This window comes from Triticum aestivum, chromosome 3B (assembly GCF_018294505.1).
Source record: "Triticum aestivum cultivar Chinese Spring chromosome 3B, IWGSC CS RefSeq v2.1, whole genome shotgun sequence".
Lineage (NCBI taxonomy): Eukaryota > Viridiplantae > Streptophyta > Magnoliopsida > Poales > Poaceae > Triticum > Triticum aestivum.
In genome coordinates this window covers 398,699,324-398,716,978 of record NC_057801.1, presented here as the reverse complement: position 1 = coordinate 398,716,978, position 17,655 = coordinate 398,699,324, and positions in this window count along the sequence as shown.

Sequence of the window (17,655 nt, the reverse complement as noted above, 5' to 3'; positions counted from 1 at the left end):
CATTCTATCGCAGAATGACTAGGAGAAACAAACTCCAGTACCTCTTCCATATCCAGGATTGGGTCAAAGAAGTTGTGCTCCGCAGATCAAATTGCTAATCCAGCCTTTGATCCTGTTCTACCCTGAAGTATTACCATCTTTATATCGGGATTGTTATAGGAATTGCACACCATCCTATGAACTCTTGGTACAGTGATACTTCTTGCCATCATTGTTCATTCCTCGGTTCCGTGTTGTTGCAGCCGGAGTGCCGACAAGTGAATCATGATGTGTGAACTCAATACTCCTAGCAACCCCATTGCTTGGTAGTTAATGGACAATAATCTTATTCTTAGTATGTTGGTTATTGAATCACCATTCTAAGATTGATCGTGCTACCTAGTCCTTATTTCCTGGTGCACTCTTTGATTGATGAGTTAGGATTTTGTCAAGTCCTCGCTCATTTGATCATATCATCTTGCCCTGAAAAGCAAGATTGTTCTCGAGCTTAGTAACATATCGGTGGTTCGTGATTTCCGAAGATCTTCTCGGAAGTATTACCAGATTGTCACCTGACTGCTATGTTGAGCTCGTGATCAAGTTGGTTTCTTGTGAACCACCTTCTCTCCAAGAATCGGTGTTAGATATCCCTGAGCTAGTTGGTTAAGCTAAACGACAACTTGGAGGGTTGGAAGATAAAAGCTTGCCTGACTTAGTTCGTTCCAAAGGGATATTCTTGTGTAGTGTGTGTTGAAGAAAGATGATATCTTCATCGATTGGTCCCTGTGATCAGTTGCTGGATCTATTGTCTTATCAATCCTTTGATTTGAGTGTGGGCTATCATCCAATCAGACCAGAACCAACGATATTCGTAATGTTGTCTTACTCGTGGTTGATCCCTCGAGCATACACCATTATATCTTTTGGGTCTGACCAATGCTATCACTTGTTCACTTAACTATGGAATTCCTTTTAAAAGGGAACCCAGATGAATTGTTGTTGTGCCCATTGACAACATCCTTGTCTTCTCCATAATTTTGTTGAACATCAAGCTAGTGTTGGAAACTTGTGTAAGCATTTGCTCATGCTAGCTCATGAAGCATATGTTCGGATGTAAGAAGTGACTTCCTCTAGTTCATGTGCATTTGATGCAAGTTGCCGCCGTGGACTCGAGAAAGTCAATGTTGCTTCCTCTGGAATCATCGCAAGTCAGTCATGCACACGTGCGAAGTATTCTGTGGTCTGGAGACTTGCAACCTTCATTCCATATGTGTATCCTAGCACACCAAGCCACTGATTGATTTGTTCAAGGAGAAGGAGTATCTTCATAAGAGCTAATCCGGACTTATGAAAGAACTTCGATATCCTCGTTGATGGTTCCCCCTCCTGAACTCGGTAGTGTTTTATTATAAGACTACTTTGTGGTCATGCTTGTCTTGGACAACGTGTTCACATGTTTGTAGCAGAACCAGCTCATGTTTTGGAGCTTGCTATCGTAGTTCATCTTCCGAGAATCTCGCAACGTCATCTCGTCGATTTGTGTTGCAAACTTTCGTTTTTCTTCCTAGACTCGATGAGTCTGGAATATCCTGACACCAACCAGATCTGAATCTCAGGCAGATATGATGGTTTGGAACATTTCCCAAAAACTATAATATTGGTCTCGTGATAACCGATAAAGTGGATGTCATGGCCAACACACCCAGCCGGAAGACCTATTATTGTAGTATCTTGATTGAAGAAGTTGGCCACCTCCCCATAGGGATTTCGTAGGATTTACTCCCTAGTTGCCCCTATGGATTTCTGTGTTCCGAAGTCCGACCTTTTTACTTGATGTTCTAGATATCAAACCATATCTATGAATGGGATACGCTAGCACATCAAGGAGAACATTAGAAGCGGAGTGCTAAATGTCTCTCGGTCGATCATCCAGATTTTGTTCCTTGGCTTCGCTAAGGTGTAATCTGAGAAGGTGTTATCTTCCTTTGCATCTGCATCATCCATCATCATTCATCGTGGTAGCAAGTTGTGTTGCCAGGATCCTTGACACGGATGTTGGTAAAACCTTGATGATTATGGAATTGCTCAAGTTCTTGAGAGCACGCACAAGCGCTACGTGTTACCATCGGCTCTAACTGGGATTCCTCTCAGTTTCCTCGGCAATGCTATAACCACTCCAACAGTGAATTCACTCTTTATTGTTGGGTTCTTCCCCAGTTACCAGAATCATTCCCAGCAATTGCATTTTGTTCCCAGCTTGCACCACCAATGTGCCATTCTACCATGGGTCTCTTCCATTTCCGGTGATAAGCAAAATCATCCATTGCGTTGTCTTCAACAAGGTAATCCACATCATCCAAGTCCGAGTATGCCATTCTACCGACCCCCTCCAAACGATCGCTCGAGAATTGTCTTAGGCTGGTTTAAAGAGTTTCAATGATCTCTGAATCAAAAGTAATTCTTTTTGCCACTTAAGGGGATATCTCTACGAGTCACCTTCCCTAAGGTGTATCGTTATGGTATCATGGCAACTCAACTCCTCGCTACGTTGACAATCGTTTACCACCTTTTTAAGCGTGAAATTGTCCACCTAGTGAACCTTCGTCATCCGTTTCTTTTCACCCCTCTTGATGTGTATCTCGTGTCTCAACCCGAGAGATGGTTCTAAGTCTCATTCCGTGAGTTAATCCTGAGTTGTTCGACCTTCGAGAAGACCGATCCTTCTAGAGTTTTCCTTTCCTCTTCTTGTCATGATTAGCTGAAGTTCTCAGAGCAAGACGACAAGACAAAGATGGTGTTCAAATCAACGTTCATTTGAAGTGCAACCTGGATCGTGAAGATTGTACTAGTTTGCGTTTTCCCTTCATCCTACCCTACGCTTGAATCTCGAGACGAGATTCTTGTTTAGTGGGGGTGAGTTGTCACATCCCTAGCTGCTGGTAGTGCTCTAGGCTAGCTCATGTGTGCATCATGTTTAAATTCTGAAAATTTGAACTGAGGGAATTTTGGAAGCCTCAAAAACTTAAATAAAAGAGGGGCAAAAACCCTAGAAATCTCATTCATTGCTCCAAAATGCTCTTCTTAAATGTTTGATAATTTTTGGTAAGGGTTCTGGTCCCAACCAAAATATTGAACATTTTTAAGGATTTATTTTTGGGACTTTGGATTTAATTCATTAGCTATTTGAATTTGAATTATATTCATATAATTAGAATATAATTTCAAATACCCCTGAAATATTTTATAAGCTTTTGGAAAAGTCCATCTAGCAATATAAAATATTCAGAGGAGTTTTTGGCATTGTTTGAATTATTTTTAAATTCAAAACAGTGGCAAAACAGATTAAATAAAATAAAACAGAACAGAAAAAAATATAACACAGGAGCACTTACCTGGCGCCACTTACCTGGCCCAGCTCCATCTGGCCGGCCCAGCCCACCACTTCCCCCCCCCCTGTCGCCTTCCTCCTCGCGCCAGTAGGCGCAGGCGCGTGGCCGGAGCGCGCGGGCACACGCCCAGGCCACCTCCTGCCTCTCTGCCTGTTTCCCCGTCGCCCTGAGGATGCCACGCACCCCCTGGACCGCTCTCACTCTCCCCTATTCCTTCTTCTCTCTTCTCTGGCTCTCTCACTCGCGCGACCGAGGACCGCCGTCGCCGCCGCTCGTCGCAGTCGTAGCCACCACCGTCGTTCCACCCCACCAGAGTGACCAAAGGCTCCGCCTCGACGCCCCCGACCTCTCCATGGAGCTACGCAACGCCGGGAGCCCTGCATCGCCGCCCACGCCGTCTTCCCCATCTCCGGCCGCCCGAGATCGCCGTCGTTGATTCGTCGTCACCAAGCCATCCCCGAGCCCACTAGTCTGCTCTGCGAGTTCACCGTGAGCACCGGAATCTTTCCCCTCTCTCCCCTGCCTCGTTTGCACCGCGTAGCTATCAAATCCGCCGGAGCCGCGAGCTTACCACCGCCGGCGATGTCGCCGCCGCCGCGCTAGTCGCTGGAGCTCGTGTCCGAGCACTCCATCGTGCTCAGCACGCTCCCAGTAGCACATATCACCCCACCACCGTCCTCCCCGTGCACCCTAACGCAATCCCGTGCACAACCGAACTCCGGCCACCGCCTTTGAGCTCGTGGCCGTCCACTCCGGCCACCCCCGGCCCGGCTACTGCCACCAGCCGACGCGCTGCAACACCAGCTACCCGTAGAGATCAACCGCGGCTCAAACCGCTGTCTGTACGCGAAACCCGAGCAACTCCGGCGTGTTGCCGCCCCGGGTTTGGTCGCCGCCGGCTGAACTCCGGTGACGCCGACGTGGCGCACTTACTTAGTCACTAATGACCCTGCTAACAGCCCTATCTCTCACTGACATATGGGCCCCACGCCCTTAACTAACCACGGTTAACCCCTGTTTAGTTTAAGTTAACCACAGTGGCCCCACGCGTCGGAGTTGACCTAGCTGATGTGGCCGTTGACCGGTCCCACCTGTCAGTGAGTGAAACAGCCCTGTGTCACTGACGTGTGGCCCCCACACGTCAGGTTTGACCAGCAGCAGCGTCTGCTGACCTGCTGACGTCACGGTGACGCACTGCTGACGTAGTAAATGTTTCTGGAATTTAAATAATTCTTAAATGATTTATTATTTCAGAAAATGCCCTAAACTTCAATAAATCATAGAAAATTAACCGTAACTCCAAATTAAATAAATTATATATGAAAAATTATCAGAAAAATTCAAGGAATCCATCTGTACCATTTTCATGCATGTTAGAACAACTTATAGCTGCTGTTTAGCACAAATCAATTAAATGGCATTTAAATAATCACATGTGGAGTTTGAATTTGAATCTAGGGTTCAAACCAACTCCATTTAACTTGCTGCTAGTTGCATTAGCTCAAAACACATTCATATTGCCATGTCATAGCATGCATCATATTGTGCATTGCATTGATCGTGTTTCTTCTGTGTTTGCCGGTGCTTGTTCCCCCTCGGTAGACGTTGATACCGATGATGTGATCGTTGACACTGATGAAGACTCAATGTTATCTTCAGAAGTGCCAGGCAAGCAAAACCCCCTTGTTCATTCCGATACAATCCCACTCTCTCGCTCCTGCTCTCTTTTACTGCATTAGGACAACAACGATTCATCTGTTACTTGCTGCGGTAGCTGAACCCCTTTATCCTTTGCATGACCTGTCATTGCCACAGTAAATAGATGAAACCCACTAGCATGAGTAGGAGTTGTTTGAGCCCTGTTGTGCCTACTCATTCATGCTTGTTTGTCATGCCTGCTACTGCTTAGAGTTGAGTCAGGTCTGATTCATCGGGGATGAATCAGAGGTGTGTGAACATGTCCTACTGTGTGTGAGCTAAGTGTGTGAACACGATTTGGTAAAGGTAGCGGTGAGAGGCCATGTAGGAGTACATGGTGGGTTGTCTCATTGCAGCCGTCCTCAGGAACTGAGTTCTGTGTTTGTGATCCATGATTCAGCTACTACCACGCATTGGGCCCGAAACCAATGGACCCTCTCGGCTTCTTGATCACCCTTGTCCTCTGTCCAGGAGTTGCAAGTAGTTTCTGGTGTTTGTAGTATGCTGGAGGCCGTGCGCAGCGCTGACCGTAGGGGTGGGCTGTGATGCGGTAGGCACGTGGCCGGGTAAACCGGGCGCCCGTTTGGTGTCACGGAACCCTGTTCACATCGTTTGGGGCTGTGAGCGAAACTCCGGCCGGATCTCCTCATGGATGGAACCCGAATAGGCGATAAACCTGGACTAGAGACTCGAGTGTTTAGGTAGGCCGTGGCCGACACCCACGTTGGGCTTCCGCTTGAAGGTTGCCGAGTACATGTCGTGTAAACGGCGGTAAGTGGTGAGAGCGTGTGTGAAGAAGTACACCCCTGCAGGGTTAACATCATCTATTCGAATAGCCGTGTCCGCGGAAAAGGACTTCTGGGTTGCTTATATCAGTTCATAGACAAGTGAAAGTGGATACTCTAAAATACGCAAGATAAGCGTGAGTGCTATGGATGGCGTTCTCGTAGGGAGACGGGAGCGGATCCATAGTGGTGTATTGATATGGTGAATATGTGGACTCGTGTGCGCCACCTCAAAAGAGTTACTTGCAGTCGTAGTTTAGGATAGCCACCGAGTCAAAGCTGGCTTGCTGCAGTTAAACCCCACCATCCCCTTTGTTGATAATGATGCATATGTAGTTAGTTCTGATGTAAGTCTTGCTGGGTACATTTGTACTCACGTTTGCCTATTTTATGTTTTTGCAGAGAGACTTCGGTCTCACTAGTAGTTCCGCGTGGACTTCGACGTTTAGCTTGTTACCTCAGCTACGATCTTGTGCCCTCGGCAGGATCTGGTAGATAGTCAGGCTTCTCAGCCTTTTTCATTTATAGATGTCTGTACTCAGACATGATAGCTTCCGCTTGTGCTTTGACTTGTATGCTCTGAGTGTTGGGTCATGAGACCCATGTTTGTAATATCTCGCTCCTCGGAGCCTATTGAATAAATACTTGAGTCGTAGAGTCATGTTGTGATGCCATGTTGTATTTGCACATATCGAGCATATTGTGTGTATGTTATTGAAATGCTTGGTATGTGTGGGATCTGACCATCTAGTTGTTTATCTTTAGTAGCCTCTCTTACCGGGAAATGTCTCCTAGTGTTTCCACTGAGCCATGGTAGCTTGCTACTGCTCCGGAACACTTAGGCTGGCCGGCATGTGTCCTTCTTCGTTCCTGTGTCTGTCCCTTCGGGGAAATGTCACGCGATGAATACCGGAGTCCTGTTAGCCCGCTACAGCCCGGTTCACCGGAGTCCTGCTAGCCCAGTGCTACAGCCTGGATTCACTCGCTGATGACCGACACGTTCGATGCTGGGTCATGGATGCCTGTCCCTGTAAGTCTGTGCCACTTTGGGTTTACGACTAGCCATGTCAGCCCGGGCTCCTTATCATATGGATGCTAGCGACACTGTCATATACGTGTGCCAAAAGGCGCAAACGGTCCCGGGCAAAGGTAAGGCGACACCCGTGGGAATACCGTGCGTGAGGCCGCAAAGTGATATGAGGTGTTACATGCTAGACCTATGTGGCATCGAGTCGGGGTCCTGACACAAGCATTAAGCATGGCAAAGTCATAGCAACATCAATCTTAGAACATAATGGATACTAGGGATCAAACCCTAACAATACTAACTCGATTACATGGTAAATCTCATCCAACCCATCACCGTCCAGCAAGCCTACGATGGGATTACTCACGCACGGCGGTGAGCATCATAAAATTGGTGATGGAGGATGGTTGATGATGACGATGGCGACGGATTCCCCTCTCTGGAGCCCCGAACGGACTCCATATCAGCCCTCCCGAGGAAGAACAGGGCTTGGTGGCGGCTTCGTATCGTAAAACGCGATGAATCCTCCTCTCTGATTTTTTTCTCGCCGAACGTGAATATTTGGAGTTGTAATTGAGGTCGGTGGAGCTCTAGGGGGCCACGAGGCAGGGGGCGACCTAGGGGGGCGCGCCCCCACCCTCGTGGCCAGGGTGTGGGCCCCCTTCTGTTGATTCTTTCGCCAATATTTTTTAATTCCAAAATTTGACTCCGTGAAGTTTCAGGTCATTCCGAGAACTTTTATTTCTACACAAAAATAACACTATGGCAATTCTGCTGAAAACAAGGTTAGTCCGGGTTAGTTTCATTCAAATCATGCAAGTTAGAGTCCAAAACAAGGTCAAAAGAGTTTGGAAAAGTAGATACGTTGGAGACGTATCAACTCCCCCAAGCTTAAACCTTTGCTTGTCCTCAAGCAATTCAGTTGACAAACTGAAAGTGATAAAGAAAAGACTTTGACAAACTCTGTTTGATCGTGTTGTTGCAAATATGTAAAGCCAGCATTCAAGTTTTCAGCAAAGATCATGAACTAACCATATTCACAATAACATTTAGGTCTCATGTTTACTCATATCAATGGCATAATCAACTAGCGGGTAATAATAATAAATCTCGGATGACAACACTTTCTTAAAACAATCATGATATGATATAACAAGATGGTATCTTGCTAGCCCTTTCTGAGACCGCAAAACATAAATGCAGAGCACCCCTGAAGATCAAGGACTGACTAAACATTGTAATTCATGGCAAAAGAGATCCACTCACAGTCATACTCAATATCAATTAATAACAATGCATACAAATAACAGTGGTGCTCTCCAACTGGTGCTTTTTATAAGAGGATGATGACTCAGCATAAAAGTAAATATATAGGCCCTTTGCAGAGGGAAGGAGGGATTTGCAGAGGTGCCAGAGCTCGAGTTTTGAAACAGATATAAATAATATTTTGAGCGGCATACTTTCATTGTCAATATAACAACCAAGAGATCTCGATATCTTCCATGCTACATACATTATAGGTGGTTGAGGGAGTCCTGGATTAGGGGGTCCTCAGACAGCCGGACTATATACTTTGGCCGGACTGTTGGACTATGAAGATACAAGATTGAAGACTTCGACCCGTCTCCGGGTGGGACTCTCCTTTGCGTGGAAGGCAAGCTTGGTAATTCGCATGTGTAGATCTCCTTCTCTGTAACCGACTCTGTGTAATACTAGCCCCCTCCAGTGTCTATATAAACTGGAGGGTTTAGTCCGTAGGACAACAACAATCATAATCATAGTCTAGCTTCTAGGGTTTAGCCTCTACGATCTTGTGGTAGATCAACTCTTGTAATACTCATATCATCAAGATCAATCAAGCAGGAAGTAGGGTATTACCTCCATCGAGAGGGCCCGAACGTGGGTAAACATTGTGTCCCTTGCCTCCTGTTACCATTAGCCTTAGACGCACAGTTCGGGACCCCCTACCCGAGATCCGCCGGTTTTGACACCGACATTGGTGCTTTCATTGAGAGTTCCACGGTGTCGTCACGATAAGGCTTGATGGCTCCTTCAATCATCTGCAACGATGCGATCCAGGGTGAGGTTTTCCTCCCCGGACAGATCTACGTATTCAGCGGCTTCGTACTGCGGGCCAACTCACTTGGCCATCTAGAGCAAATCGATAGATATGCCCCTGGCCATCAGGTCAGGTTTGAAAGCTTGAACTACATTGCCGACATCTGCGAAAACTTGTTCTTTGACGGATTCGAGCCCGTGTCAGGTGCGCCAAACAGTCACAACGAGCATGACTTAGATCTGCCATCGAACGGTGTTCGGGAGATCACACCTGCGGCTGCCCCGGCCCTTAAATCGGAGCAGATCATGCCATCCGAGGAAGGGTGGATGGACCCCGCCACAAAGGCCGCATGCTCATCGATGATAGAGCCGAACACAAACTTCGCCTCCGATGAGGCCCGTGTCATCGGACCCTCGGACTCGTCTCCGGCCATAGGCTCCGAATCACATGCATCTGTGCCTATCAAATCTAATTGGGCATCGAGCATGGATTTTACCTCTGTTGATATCTTTCAGCACTCACCCTTGGGCGACGTGCTAAATTCACTAAAATCTCTCTCCCTATCAAGAGACTCTTAGCCGAACTACGTCCGGCTTGAGTGGGAAGCGAACGACAAAGAATTTTTCCCACCCACCACCCACTTGGTAGCCATTGTCGATGACTTAACCGACACGCTTGACTTTGACTCCGAAGACATCGACGGTATGGATGACGATGCTGGAGAGGAACAGGAACCACCGCCCATGGGGCGCTGGACAACCACCTCATCATATGATATATACATGGTGGATACACATAAAGAAAACAACAGCGAGGAACGGAAGGGTGCAACGGAGGATAATCCCCTCGAGAAGCAACCAAAGCGATGACGTAGGCGCCACTCTAAATCCCGCCACAGTAAAAATAGCAATAACAACGCAAGAAGAAATAATACCCCGGTCGACTCCAAAGGAAACGACTACCCCATGGACCCAGCGATGGAGCAGGATGAGCCCGGGGACGGCGAACATAGTCCGGGGCCGCTGTCCGATCATAGCGACGGCAGAGATAAGACTCATAAACCTGTCTCCGGAGAGGAGAACAGTCCGGGCAACGATGCATTCATCATCCCGGAAAAACACTTGGAACAAGAGAACCTCCATAGAAGGCTTATTGCCACTTCGAGGAGCTTGAAGAAGTAGAAGCAAAGGCTTAAGGCCGCGCAGGATACGCTCAACAGCAGATGGAACAAAGTGCTCGACACTGAAGAAAAATACGGTGGTGATCGCCACACAAAGAGCTACCCAAAGCGCAAGCTGCTGCCCGAATTCGACGATGAGGCTATAGAGCCCATTCAGCTGAAAAATAAAATGGCCGATCAGCCGGACCGACCACCCCGTGGCCGCGACAGGGCGGCTAGTGACACCGCACATAAGTCAGCGCACGATTTATGTGATCACCTGGACAAAAAAGCCGGTATGGTCAGGTCCATCTATGGATCTAGGAAGCATGCAACGGCATAGGATCATGGCCGCCCAAATGACTGTACTGACCGAATAACAGCTCGGAATCAAAACCGAACACTACAACTGTCAGAAGAATGCCATGACACATCCAAACACAGGGGTGCTACACACCCCATGTGCTTCACCGATGAGGTGCTGGATCATGAATTTCCAGAGGGATTCAAACCCGTGAACATAGAGGCATATGACGGAACAACAGACCCTAGGGTCTGGATTGAGGACTTTATCCTTCACATCCACATGGCTCGCAAAGATGATCTCCACGCCATCAAATACCTACCCCTCAAGTTGAAAGGACCAGCTCGGCACTAGTTGAGAAGCCTCCCCGAAAACTCAATTGCAAGTTGGGAAGAACTTGAGGACGCTTTTAGGGCTAATTTTCAAGGGACCTATATCCGACCTCCGGATGTAGACGATTTAAGTCACATAATTCAACAACCCAGAGAGTCAGCCCGTAAGCTGTGGAACAGATTTCTCACCAAGAAGAATCAAATCATCGACTGCCCGGACGCTGAAGCCTTAGCGGCTTTCAAACATAGTGTCCAGGACGAATGGCTCGCTAGACACCTCGGCCAGGAAAAATCGAGGACAATGGCAGACCTAACAAGCCTTATGACTCGCTTTTGCGCGGGCGAGGACAGTTGGTTGGCCCGTAGATGCACCAACAACCCAGGCACATCCGAAGTCAGGGATGGCAACGGGAAACTGCGACGCAATAAAAACAAGCGTCAAAACAATGAAGACAGCCCAGACAACACGACGGTAAACGCCGGATTCAGGGGCTCTCGACCCGGTCAACGGAAAGAGCCATTGAAAGGCAGCTGGGATGGACCATCCAGCCTAAACAAGATTCTAGACAGATTATGTCAGATTCATGGCACCCCCAGAAAACATGCAAATCACACCAACAGACAATGCTGGGTCTTCAAGCAGGCTGGCAAACTAAACGCCGAACACAAGAGAAGGGGAACGCCAAGTGAAGACGAGGATGAGCCTTGCCAGCCGAACACTGGGGGACAGAAAAAAATTCCACCAGAGGTCAAAACAGTAAACATGATTTACGCAACTCACATACCAAAGAGGAGGCGCAAATGCGCACTCCGAGACGTATAGGCTTTAGAGCCCATCGCCCCCAAGTTCAACCCCTGGTCGGTTTGCCCGATCACTTTTGATCACAGGGATCATCTGACTAGTATCCGGCATGGAGGATCGGCTGCCTTGGTGCTCGACCCAATAATCAACGGATACCATCTCACCCAAGTCCTTATGGACGGCGGTAGTAGTCTTAATTTGATATATCAGGATATTGTCCGCAAAATGGGGATAGACCCATCAAGAATCAGCTAAAGCAGTACTACCTTTAAATGAGTAATACCAGGCGTAGAGGCCCGCTGCACGGGCTCTCTAGTACTAGAGGTTGTATTCGGTTCTCCCGACAACTTCCGAAGCGAAGAATTAATCTTCGACATCGCTCCATTCCGAAGCGGCTATCATGCACTACTCGGAAGAACGACCTTCGCTCGTTTCAACGCAGTACCACATTATGCTTATCTTAAACTTAAGATGCCCGGTCCACGTGGCCTCATCACAGTTAGCGGAAATACAGAGCGTTCCATACATGCGGAAGAATATGTGGTGGCTCTAGCAGCCGAAAACTGAATGGCCTCTCCAACCAGAATAAATGATCGGTCATCAAGACTGCGGACACGGTTAGGCGAGTCCGGTGCACCACTAGTTGTAGCAGCCTAGATAAACCTAAGCTTGGGTCGATGGATATACCCCCATAGGTGGTGCTAGGGGCTGCCCGCATGTAAAAAGGCCCATAGTTCGGCTTGACCCTACTACTACAATAATAGATTGCATTTTCATGGTTCATTAAGAATAACCAACTTTTTGCACGAAGTCTCTCACTTGGGTTTTTCTTTTTTATAGATAATCATCGTGCTACACCCTTCCAGGATACGGCACAACGGAGACAAAGACGCAGACGTGCAGCAGGGCCCCGCTCAAAGGTTTCTTTTTAGATTAAGACCCTGTGTAAACCTTTTTAATGTCTCTTGTTGCTTCACACCCGCCGGGCACTCAACACAACCGAGAGGGATGCTGGCGTTATTGGAATTTCGTCACGCTAGACTAATGCATGTACCTGGAAATTCAGGGCTCATTATCGATGGCGTTACTCAGCCCAGTATATGTTGTAAAGACCGAATACCTTAGGGAGTGTTCGGCGTCGCGAGTTTGGCCTTATATGCATCAGCTCTGAATCATGTCTTTGGTCAATAGTTGGGTTTGCCCGGCTCCCGTGTTTTACTACCTTACGTTCTGCTCTATCGGCTAAGGTGGTACCAGGAGAACTACCGCGATTGTCCCCCTGGTTCATCTGGATGAGCACCTCACTAGAGAAAGCCGAAACTGACTGTCATGATAAAGCATGAGACTGGTCAACCACTCGATGACTCAGCGGAATCTTTGCGATTCCTCCGCATTAACAAAGGACCGGTTTCCCGGTCATGTACGTACGCGCACCATATTCGGATGAACGCAGAAGTACTAGGGGCTATATAGTAGCCCCACCGTCAAACTCCTATGGCTAAGTGAAAGTGTTAAAGCTATATAGTCCGATTGCCTTGTTTGCTGCGCTATCACCTCCTTAATGGACCAAGACGTTGGATCAAGTGTGATTACGCACTTTTCCGAACATCCCCGCATTACATGCGTGGGGGCTGAAGCCGACGACTGCAAACTTTCAGGTTATATACATACATAAACGGCCGCACAGGAGGCATTATAATACTTTCGGGCAAAAGTATAAATACATCCTTTATAATCAAAATAGCATTGTTTTTACAATTCAGATACATGTCACTCGAACATGGTACTCTTCGAGCATTGAGCCTCTATTAAATGGGCACCTTCTAGGACTTCTTCAAAATAGTGCTCGGCTGGGTCCTGGCCTCCGGCCGGACCCCCGGTTGCAACAGTGGTGGCCTCCATCCCTGCCCAATATGTTTTAACATGGGCAAGAGCCATCCACACACCCTCTATGCATGCCGACCTCTTTACAGCATCGATATGCGGCACAGCGCGAAGGAATCATTGCACTAAACCAAAATAATTGTCCGACCTTGGTCCCTTCAGCCAGAGATGATCCACGATAGACCTCATGGCAAGCCCGGACAATCTATGGAGCTCGGCCCACTCGGCCATTTGTTCATTTAACAGCAGCGGATGCTTTGGAGCACTGAACTTCAACCAGAACAACCTTTCCACCTCATGATCTTTTTGATCTTTGAAATACTCAGTCGCATCAGCAGCACTCTTTGCCAAGTCCAAGTATGCGTCTGCAGCACTCCATAATTGATCCAGCGGGGCATACATCGGATCTCCGAACTTCGTCCGCAACAAAAAGGGCTTCCCAGCTGTGATATCTCCGGCTTGACAAAGCTCCTCCCTTGCTGCTCTGATTTCAGAGCGAGTTTCCTTGGCTGCTTCCAAGGCCTTCTTTAGGTCAGCCGCTTTCGCTTGGCTTTCCTTTTCGACGAGCTCATATCGGCCGGCGGCATCTTTCAGCTCAACAGCCATCTTGGCTATTTTATCTTCGCTCTGGCGATGAGCAGCCTGTTCGGCTCTTAACTCTTTGACTGCCTTTAGGGCGGCCGCATCACTTCGCCTGGCTTGTTCCTTGGCTCGGGCGAGTTTCGCCCGAAGGGTCTCCACGACGGCAGCTCCATCTGCAGTCACAGCATATTATAGATACTAGCATCATGCTCCTCTTAATATTTGCTGACCACCTGAAAATACATACCATGTGCCTCGTCAAGCCGCTTGTTCACAAGCGCGATGTCGGCATCCTCCACGTCAAGCTGCCGCCTCAGCTCGGTAAAATCAGCAGTCCGGCCAGCCGCCGGACCCTCAGCCGCCTACACATGAAAGCAGCGCGATCATTACCTGGGACTATGATCCTCTGTTTGCCGCCTCTGGACGGCAACCGGAGTCTCAGGGGCTACTATCTATACAGAGCACACCTAGCATGTGCGGTACCGTCAAAAATACATATATATTACTTTGCGTACCTCGAAGCGTCTTAGCAGGCTCATAAAAGCTTCATTCAACCCGCTTTTGGCGAATGAAATCCTCTCAACCACCATACCCATTAAGGTATGATGCGCCTCTGAGATAGCCGCTTGCTCCAGAAGACCCAACAGTGTGTTCGGTTGGGCACCAGACAATCCCAGACTCTTTATATTGCTCTCCTTGGGAGCCGAATACTCTGGACTTCGGGCGGTCAAAGAGTTACCTTCTGGCCTTTGCGGATCAGGAGAAATCCTCCGTGACGACACCTCGGGGTCGTCCGTCCCATGAGGCGGGGAGGCAGGAGCAGGCGTTTCGCTCTCCATCATCTCCGAAAGAAGATCCCCCGAAGACGAACTTTGTCGAGAAGGGCTACGAGCCGAACTGCAAAATATATGTATCGGTTATTGTTCTCAGAGATAAAGCATGATATATTTACCAAAGTACTTTTGTTCACTTACAGCTTGGTTGATGGCTGGCCCCCTTGCGGGCGTTGTGCAGTAAGGATGCCCTTCGGGGCAGGGCCCCCTGGCGAAGGTTTCTTCCCTTGTTTGGAAATCTCCGTTTCCAAGTCTTTAGAGGCGGCCCTTTTCTTCCTATGGGGACAGGGGATTCTAGATTCACCTCCCCTATTATCCTCCTTCGCGGAGACACTAATTCCCCCTGTTTGGATGTGTAATGTATGAAGCCCGCTTTCGGCTTCTCTATGCCTCCCTTCATCTTCTCCTGATGACACTTGATAGGGTGCGCGCTCAAGCATCCTGGTTAGTACAGGATCCGGCGAGCCTTCGAGAAGGGGGGCCGAACACCTGATCCTCTCCGCCTTTCTTATCCAGTCCTGGCCGAGAGCAATTTTTCAGAATGATGTTGTGACGAATATAAAGACGGCATGTTCGGTCGCGGAATTACATACTTGGGTATCTGGACGGTTGCAGTTGAGACCCGCATCCTTGATGGTGTCCGGACACTTTATTCGTGATCCGAAGAACAATCCATACCTCCCTTCGAGCGTCATGCCGAAGAATTGTTGAATATTTCGCGGTCCTTCCGGGTTGGACTCCCACATACGGAGAGATCGACATTGGCATGGCAGGACCTGACAAACTAGCATTACTTGCATTACCTTCACAAGACTGACATCCCTCTTGAGAAGATCTCGGATGCGGCTTTGCAATGTCAGCACGTCATTAACTGCCCCCCAGTCAAGCCCCTTGTTGACCCATGATACCAGTTGGGGCGGAGGGCCCGAGCGAAAGGCGGGGGCGGCCGCCCGCTTTGTACCTTGGGGAGTTGTGATGTAAAACCACTCACGTTGCCATAAGTCGGACACCTCCAGGAAGGAACTCATTGGCCATAGGGCGTCGGTGCATTTGCTTACTATAGCACCTCCGCACTCCGCGTGTCGCCCATCGATCATCTTCGGCTTCACATTGAAGGTCTTGAGCCATAAGCTGAAGTGTGGGGTGATGCGGAGGAAGGCCTCACATATGACGATAAACGACGAGATGTGAAGGATGGAATCCGGAGCTAGATCATGGAAATCTAGCCCGTAATAGAACATGAGCCCTCTAACAAAGGGATCAAGACTAAAGCCTAGCCCTCGGAGGAAGTGGGAAACAAATACGATGCTCTCGTTGGGTTCGGGAGTGGGGATTCCCTGCCCTTGAGCAGGCAGCCTGTGCGGGATTTCAGCGGTCAGATACCTGGCCTCCCTAAGCTTCTTGATGTCCTCCTCTTTGACAGAGGAGGCCATCCATTGGCCTTGAAGGTTGGATCCGGACATGATCGAAGGTCCGAAGTGCTTAGCCTGAGCCTTGGGTGTTGGAACTCAAGGTGGGGGAAGGGAAGGATCGAGCATGGGAAAAAAAGGACAGGCCTTGGCCCCTTTATAAAGAGGGTGAATATCAAGCGTCCTCCGCGTGGTCGTTTGGAACTTGCCTAAAATCGAGGAGTCATACTAACAAGCATGGTTGGGTTACCCACACCCGTATTGATGAGAAATCCCGTGATAAGGGGGACACGATCTCTACTTCGACAAGACGTGCCAATAAAACCGCCTCGCAACACATGTAGTGGCAGGCTGGAAAAAACGGTTCATAATGACTGGGCCGTGGCGTGATGTCATGCTATGAAAAGTTGTCAGCAGATTAAATTTGTGGAATATTGTGCTCTCTACGGTGGTATGTGGAAATTATTTTGCAGAGCCGGACACGATCATCATGTTCAAGATCTTCTATGGTGTATTCGGAGAAGGAACCCGCCTTGCAATGCCGAAGACAATCTGCGCGCCGGACTCATCGTCATTGAAGCCTGGTTCAGGGGCTACTAGGGGAGTCCTGGATTAGTGGGTCCTCGAACAGCCGGACTATATACTTTGGTCGGACTGTTGGACTATGAAGATACAAGATTGAAGACTTCGTCCCGTGTCCGGGTGGGACTCTCCTTTGCGTGGAAGGCAAGCTTGGCGATTCAGATATGTAGATCTCCTTCTTTGTAATCGACTCTGTGTAACCCTAGCCCCCTCCTGTGTCTATATAAACCGGAGGGTTTAGTCCATAGGACAACAACAATCATAATCATAGGCTAGCTTCTAGGGTTTAGCCTCTACGATCTCGTGGTAGATCAACTCTTGTAATACTCATATCATCAAGATCAATCAAGCAGGAAGTAGGGTATTACCTCCATCGAGAGGGACCGAACCTAGGTAAACATTGTGTCCCCCGCCTCCTGTTACCATTAGCCTTAGACGCACAGTTCGGGACCCCCTACCCGAGATCCGCCGGTTTTGACACCGACAGCGGTTCCCAAAGAGAATGGTAAAGTTTATACTCCCCCACCACCAACAAGCACATTCCATGGATGGTCCGAAACAACGGGTACCGTCTAACTAACAACAATCCTGGGGAGTTTTGTTTGCAATTATTTTGATTTGACTTGAGCTTGGGACTGGGCATCCTGGTTACCGGCCATTTTCTCGTGAATGATGAGCGGAGTCCACTCATCGTGAGAATAACCCACCTAGCATGGAAGATATAGACAACTCTAGTTCATACATGATCCATTTGAGCATACAAAATAGAATTTCATTTGAAGGTTTAGAGTTTGGCACATGCAAATTTACTTGGAACGGCAGGTAAATACC